This window comes from Haliaeetus albicilla, chromosome 6 (genome assembly GCF_947461875.1).
Source record: "Haliaeetus albicilla chromosome 6, bHalAlb1.1, whole genome shotgun sequence".
Classification (NCBI taxonomy): domain Eukaryota; kingdom Metazoa; phylum Chordata; class Aves; order Accipitriformes; family Accipitridae; genus Haliaeetus; species Haliaeetus albicilla.
The window spans coordinates 23903438-23911252 of NC_091488.1; the positions used below are offsets into that span (position 1 = coordinate 23903438).

Here is a 7815-nt window from a genome sequence, read left to right on the forward strand (position 1 = left end):
AAAACCTGCTTCTTTGCCTTTAATCATGATTTTAATAGTAAAAAACACATGGCCACATCTTATGTCTTATTCATCAGGCAGAAAACCGTAAGAAATACAACTTTCTGCACTATGGTGATTCAGGCTGAGGAGTGCAATGCTTTATCTCCGAGGATTTCATAGCACTTTGTGAGCATATAAAACCACTGTGCAAATGAAGTCCTCTTCTCCCTTCTCCACAAACCTGCTCATGTGTGCCCCTTTAACAGCACCAGCGTTCAAGATGGGCAAAAAAGTAACAGTAGGTACCTGTGCTTGTACTACTACCACTCACATAGCAGAAGCTTAGAAGGACTGGCCCCTGCCAAGACTGTGACTAGCATGAAATGGGAAGCCCTCAGATGCCAACTTACTCCTCTATTACTCACCTATGAACTCATGAACTATGTGGGATTTACTGGCACATTATCAACAGAACAAGCCAAGCAATACTGCTTGAGCAGTACGGTGATGACCAGTGGGTGAAGATGGGTATCGATAGGCTAGACTGACCCATGCTTGAGAACTGCTGTCAAGCACAGTTTGTGATTTGCCTCTTTTGCCACTAAATGTCTTACTTTGCCTTTCCATTTCATGTAAGGGAACAGCTGGACTGAAAGGAAGGGAACTTATGAGGCTAATCTGGGAGAGAGAAAAAAACCTGCAACAACGACGGATTTCAAAGAGAGAGTCTTAAATGGAGAACCACAGTGTTCAACACACTTCTGCATTTGCCCCTACCCGATCCTGCTGTGCCATGGCTACAGGAGTGCAAAGCCCTGTGGCCTTGATATCCTCCCACGGAAGCAAAGGAACAGCTGGAGTAGCAGAAATTGTCTACATGTGGCAGACTGGACAACTGAGGCTGAGCAGAGATACAGGCATTATATATTGACAGGCAGTGTCTCTTGCTGATTCTACCTGCTTTCTCTCAGCTTTTCTCCTCTTTTTCTGTAATCTTTCCTAAAGCCAGGAACCTTGCTAAATACAATCTTTGTAAACAACATCATTCTATCTATGAGAAACAGAGCTGGCTCTTGGCAGAAGCAAAGTAGAGAGCTGCTAAGGAACAGATAGATGGGCGTAGCGCATGAATTATGGCCCAATGGCTACATTATCAAAGCGTGGCTCCTCGTGCCACTGCAGGGGAAGAAGAGGCATGTGACCGCAGCAGAGGTAAAGGGCCCTGTCTGCAGCAGCAGTAGCCATCTCCTGCATCCCCCCCTCCCTCCGCCAGCAGCCAGAACCATAACTCTGGAGCACCCATCTCTGCCACAGCCTCCCTCTCCCCTGGCAGGAGCATCCCAGCCCAGGCCTCTTTGCCTGTAGCTGTAAGACCCTGAGCTTCTTTGACCAGAAGCTATATACATGGAGTATCAAGGCTGTATCAGTGCCTCCCAATTAAAAGTCTGTTTACAAATAATTTTGGAGCATTCCCTATGTTAGAGGCAGTGGTCATGCTGCCATACAATTTATTAGGCTAAAGGATAATTCCTGTATATCTCTTAGAACAAGTCCACACAGTGGAATATGGCAATGTGTTAGAGAGCTCCAGTTTAATCCCGTACAGGCTGGTATGTCTACATGACGCAGGGCAGTGTCACGTCACTGTATTAATTCAGGTCTCAGAAGCAGCATGGACTAGTTAGCCCTGTTTCTCCATCAGATACCACTCCGGTATTTATGCTCCAGCACTTGCAAAAACCCAGGGAAGAGGTGCTTCTTCAGGAGTCCCTGTGAGGAGCCATGTTCTCCTCCTGTGCTCCATTTCAAAGGCACCCCTATGCCTGCATTTAGTGGTCAGAGCGCACAGGCACTGAGCCAGCTGATGAGGTGGAAGCCAAAAACCGGTTCTTACCAGAAGGTGTCTGTAGGACACGGATACCCTTGTACTCTGCCCTTGCACTCTGATGTTCCTCAAGCAGGAAGCAGAACAGCAATTCTTTCTGCAGTGACTGTCACAGTAAAGCTGGCAGCCTAAGCAAAAATAACATGAAAAAGGAAGTAGATCACTTGCATAAAATCCATAGCATCCAAATATCTACTAAGACTTCATTTATGCAAGTGAGCACTTGCATATGCCTAGCATCCAAGGACACTCCCACTCATCTGAGATGTACTTGGCTGATTTCCTTTACAGGAGATAATAGTCTGTTCTTTGGCACTTGATCAAGTATCTCCACAGTATTCAGAAGTGCCCCACTGATACTCTGTTGTGGGGGATCTGCATGAGATAGTAGTTCTGTGAGTAGCAAGACACAGAAAGCCTGCCCTCTTCCATTTTTTTGTCCTATGTTTTCTGGATCTTCTATGGTAGCATATTGATTTCCTCTTCTTGTCCCATACAGCCAATGCTGCAATACTCCCAGGTTCTCTTTTTCCCCCCAAACCATCTCTGTACTCCATTTTCTCCTGTGCTCTCCTAGGTCAACTAAGACACTTAGCTCACCCCTGTGTTGCCTAAAGCCTACTGCTACACTCATCTCAGCTCTCATGCCTTCTGTAGCTCTCTTGTAATACTCCTATTCCAATTGTTTTACATTATGGCTGTGCAAGATACATTATATGCTGTGGCTGATTCAAAGTCTAGGCATGCTACTCATTCAACTGTCTGACAGGTATACCAGAAAGAGTAACAGCTGAACTGCACTGAGCAATAAAGCACTATCTGCTCACCAGTCTCCAAGAAACCTGTGGGACACAAGATTTTTAAGATGCAACGCTATCTGTGACATTTGTTATAGCTTAAAGGGTTTAAAAAGGCAGTGATGACAGTGTGGCTGCACAAGCCTTATCTCTGTATGAAATCTGACTACAAACCAAAAGCCATTCTGCAGCACCAGACAGCAGTGATAATGGTGGCATCAAATTGAAGCTACTATAAGGTAGGCTCTGTAGTTGTCATTGCTGCTGGCAGCTGCTGCTCTCTAGGTATGGATATTCTACTACAGCAAAGTCTTAAATTACAAGGCTACTGGGAAGTTACACCTTGTAAACCCTACTAATCACAGAGTGAAAATCATAATAACAAAAACTCACTAGGAATTAGTCCACTAGGAATTAGTCCACAATGCCCAAAGCAGCTCAAAGACCTTGGCATGTCCCTTAAGAGCAAAGGGTGAACCCACACATGACAGATCATTCCCTGACCTGGAGAATGGGCATCTGCCTTCTCCCTGGGACCAGGAGAAAGGGATCTTCCCTCTGCCCTGCAGCAGGGCAGAACTGATTCCTCACTCTGGAAAGGTCCGGAAGCCACATGACTTGGGGGCCTGAATTTTCAAAGGATAAGTGTTGATGACTTTCGCTTAAACCTGGGCTCAGAAGGACCAAAGTTGTGTTCGAAAAAGAAATTTCAATCAGTTAAGAGCTCTTGAAACAATTATCATTGTGCCTAGCTCTGTCTTGCCTAAACACAGCAAGTGATGAAAAACAATTCGGTGTTTTGAGAGCTTCTATTTTTTTCCTATTTTAATATATTCTTTACATGTAATTTTATTTAATGTTAATTTCTTTAATATTTAATTTCTTTAATCTTAAATCTTTAATTTTCTAAATCTTTCAAGATGTCACTTAGGACAGGAGAAGGGAGATTGCTGAAATGTATAATGAGAGCTAATCTAGATTCACTTTACAGCCATAGAGAGAACTAAGCATTTTTAATATACAATCCGAGTGAGGGGAGTCCCAGCCTTTTCCAATGACCAGCTCTCTGAGCTCTATCATTTTTCCAAGCTCAGACATAGCAGTCTTTGAAAATTGGCAAGATATGAAATATCTTGTTTACTTTCTCCTTTCTTTGAGCTAACCTCTCTCCTGCCTTGCTTAGTTCAGGTAGTGTCGAGTCACATACTGGTTCCTAATCTGGAGGTAACCAGAAGAGATGCAGCGGTCTTGCTTCTGAGGAGATTCTCCTGCTCTTAAGCCTTTGAGTTCTCTCAGAGTAGCAAGGTAGGAAAAATGAATATTTATGAGAGCAGCAGGACCAACGCAGCCTGGTCTTCTATGGATTAATGTTGCAAGGTGTGGGTTCTCTGTTGTGTAACAAGAGAGTACAGAGACAGCAGCTGCAGGCTTTTCCTGAGCTGTAGACTAGTACAGCCTCCTTCTACCTTAGACTACCTATCTCCACAAAACATGCCTAAACCGATTAACTTCATCATCTCTGACTTATTACCTGACTTGGTCAGAATTGGACAGTGGGTGGAAGAGACAGACAGGTGTTTCTCTGTAGACACACACAAGCACACAGCCCTACCACAACCCTAATTTGCTTAGATGGTCAGGCCAAAAGCTGTAAGGGTAGAGTTACACCAAAGGCAGGCATACCACAAATCATTTGTCTGTGATTATCAGGGTCAACTGCATACACATTTTTTGTGATCATGCCTACGTGAGGAGTCTGCCCCTGTCTGGCTCAACAACCTAGTTTGAACACTGCAGATCCTAAGCTGAAATTACCCTCTGAAGTTGGAGTCACTTTTAATTTAAACTGAGGCAGCTTTATGGAGATACAAAGTCTGAGAAACTGCCCCAGGACACGACGGCTGCTGTTCCCAAGACAGGCGGGCAACCTGCTCCTTCTCACAGGCAGCGCAGTTACAACCTCGTAGCCAAAACCTGCCTTTACAGCGTACGCTCTTCACCCCGGTAATAGGCTGGGCTAAAGTCGGGCTCTCCAGGAAAAGCAGAAGCAAGTCTGCAGGTAGAGGTGTTATTACAGCAGTTACTGGCCTCAAGAAAAGTCAAAGCCTTCAGCACGCAAACGCCTTTCCAGCTTTGAAATAAGAGCCGCAAGTCTCAGAGCTAAATACAAGTTAGACCAACTGTTCCGAGTGTAATTGGACACCCACCGGAGCAGCCAGCAGGAAACGCAATACCTGTAAAGCACAGCGTGATTGGGCGAGCGGTTTCCTGACGTAAGCAGCAGGCAGGCCCGCAGCCACGAGAACTGCCGCGAGCTGCCCTCTTTCCCGCAGCACGCCCGGGGCCGCGGCAGCACCCGCCCCCGCGGCGGGGCCGGCACGGAAAGTCCCCCGGCGCGCGGGGCTCGAGGGGCGGCGCCCGAGGGGCGGCGCCAGGGCGGGCCGGGGAGAGAACGCCCCCCTGCGCGGCGGAGCGGCGGCCGGCCGGCCGGGCGGCGGCGGTGGCGGGTGGAGCGGCGGGTCGGGCGGCGGTGGCGGGTGGAGCGGCGGGTCGGGCGGCGCGGCGGGTCGGGCGGCGGCGGCGGTGGCGGCACGCAGGCTGCCCGGCGGCGTGCCGGGGCGCGGCCGGCGCGCACCGCGGGCTCGCTCCGGGCGTCGGCCGCGCCCCGCGGCAGCTGCTCAGCGGGGGAGCTGGCGCGGAGTGCCGGGACATGTTCTCAAACGGAGTAGGCGGTAACGAGCGTCAGCCCCTTCGGGCCCCTTGTGCAACTCGGCGTTTGTGGCAGCGCCGGAAAACTACCTGCTGCTCAAGGAGAGGTGCGCCGGGGGATGCCCCCGAGGTCCGGTTCAACGTTTTGGGTCCAGCAGGGGCAGAGCATGAGCGGTGCGACTGCTAGCGCGTCCCCGCTCCGGCGTGGGTTAGCTTGATTGATGCTCGTCCGAGAGGGGTAAAACGTACACGAAATAGTACTCATCGACATCTTTTAAAGAATATTTCTTCACTTACAACTGACTAATAGGCGGGGAAAAAGACAACCGTGCCGATAAATGCCAGCTCTGCATAACTTAGTTAACAGCCAAGCCTTGATGCAAACGTGGGAAGCCTGACTTCGTTTTTGGGAGAGTCGTGCCAGCGCTCATAGTTCCCAACAGCTCCAGTCTTACTGGAGGCAGAACTGCTCTGGCATTCAGCAGAACAGCTAATGCTAGGCTTTTTGCAGCAAAAGCCCGTCATTTATTGACTTTCATATGAATTCAGTTGTTTGACAGAAAACCCCCCAGTAAATAGCACAGCGCTCCAGAAATGGAGAAGGGGTTTCTCCAAACCCAAGTGAAACGGTAATAAAGGTAGAAGTCCATCCTAAAAGGTACAGAGTTGTATTGCCGAGCATTGTCAGTTGTACTCTCAGACCTTTAACTCTGTAATTACTCTTCCCTCTGCATTTATATATCTAAATCGTATATGTATACGTATGCATGTATACGTATACCTATACTTGGGTTATCTAGGAAGTTAGCATTAGATTTAATTCATTAGTTAAAAAAAAATGCTGAAAAAAGGGATTTTTTTTTTCCATCAGATGTGCACATGTGGTGGGTTGACAACTGGAACATTTATTCCTCAGAAGTTTTATTTCTTCAAGATGTGAACAATGTTTAATACTGCTCTGGTAGGTACTTCCAATTGAAAATGGCAATACAGAAGTCCATTATTGGTCATCGAAAGCTGTATCAGAACACTTAATGTCTTTCCATAGGCATAAGGTTTGATAAAACTTCTGTGCTCCATATGGATTCATTATGGGACAGAGGAGGGTAGGAATTATAGAAGATACAGAAAGATGAGGAGTTACTGACTGGCAGATAGACAAGACTTTATGAGCACCTGGAAGACTGTTTTAGTTCTGAAGTTTATATAGACCATTTCTTTAGAACTCTTGTTTTTTTTTTCCCCCAGTTCACACATCGCCCTCACCAATGTTAGAGATTTTTGTCATTAGTTTCTATGGCAGTAAATTCTAATCCAGTATGCTTAAAGAACAGAAAATATTGGCCCCTAATTTATCTTATCAGTATTTGTACATGACTTCTGTGCTCAAAAAACCCCAAGTACAGAGAAAATAGAAAAAGAGGAGAATTAATGGGGAGAAAGAAAGGTCATTAAACTAGAAGAGAGGAATAAAGGGACAGAAAAAATGCTTATTAAAAATCATAGCCTTACATCTGGAACCTATAAAAATAGCCAATATTGAAAAAATACTTATTTCTTGAAATAGGCAGAAAAGTAACATTTTCCTGAACAAAAACGTCATTTACATAAACCCCAGTTAAATAATTTGGTAAAATAAAAAGTTTAATTTCCCTCTCCTTACACTAGATTATTTGAATCAATATTTTAAAATATTTAAATTAATATTAATTCATTTAAGTAGAGCCACATCCCCCCAAACAATAACTCAGTTGAAGGTATTCTTGATCCTTTGTCTGAAGTGACAAATCTGAGGTTCTAACAGTCTTAAAAGTCCCTGCAGTGGCACATTCACTGTTATGCCATTGGGCTTCAACCTGAAAAAAAGATGTTCTGTGTGATGCAAAGGCAATAAGATCAATGGCAGGAAAGCCAAAATTAAGGCACAATACCAATTGGATTGATGAAAACAAAATCCAACTAGACTCCATCAGTGTAGAACAAAACACAGATTGAAGGCAGACAGGATGCTGCTCCAGAGACAATCTATACAACATGCTACATAACCTAATTACGCAAGAGCTTTTCATCAAAATCTAGTGGCATTTCCTCATAGATTTGTCCTGTGGTATATTTTGGTTTAATGTTTTAAAATCCCCTAGTCCATTATCTATTGCTGTCTATGGTTCAATCACTCTAAATCTCTGGACCACAACAACCCCTCAGACCTTAGCTCCGCTGTCTCTACTTCATTGACTTTTGCTTCATTTTGGTGCCAGGCTTTCCTTTACTTCAGCTATTACTCTGACTCCTGAATTAGATTAAATGGCCCTAGGGACATTCTTCAATGTTCATATTGATGTTCTCTGCAGCTATTCATGGTCCTAATCTATCATCTACTAATTAGTAAAATTAACCTTTTGTATTCAGTACCTTCCACCTAATAAAATCCCTGACACTGCA

At 45.4% G+C, this 7815-nt stretch overlaps 1 long non-coding RNA gene across 1 annotated transcript in view; it reads right to left on the bottom strand.

Annotated features, from left to right (window-relative positions):
- The window catches only part of LOC138685685 (uncharacterized), a 30594-nt gene extending 25600 nt beyond the window's left edge, over positions 1-4994 (bottom strand). The window contains exons 1-2 of the long non-coding RNA XR_011325055.1: positions 4872-4994; positions 1877-1995 (exon numbers count right to left, since the gene is read on the bottom strand). This is a non-coding gene — a long non-coding RNA (uncharacterized lncRNA). The remainder of the gene's footprint in view (positions 1-1876; positions 1996-4871) is intronic.
- Between the last annotated feature and the right edge of the window lie 2821 nt (positions 4995-7815).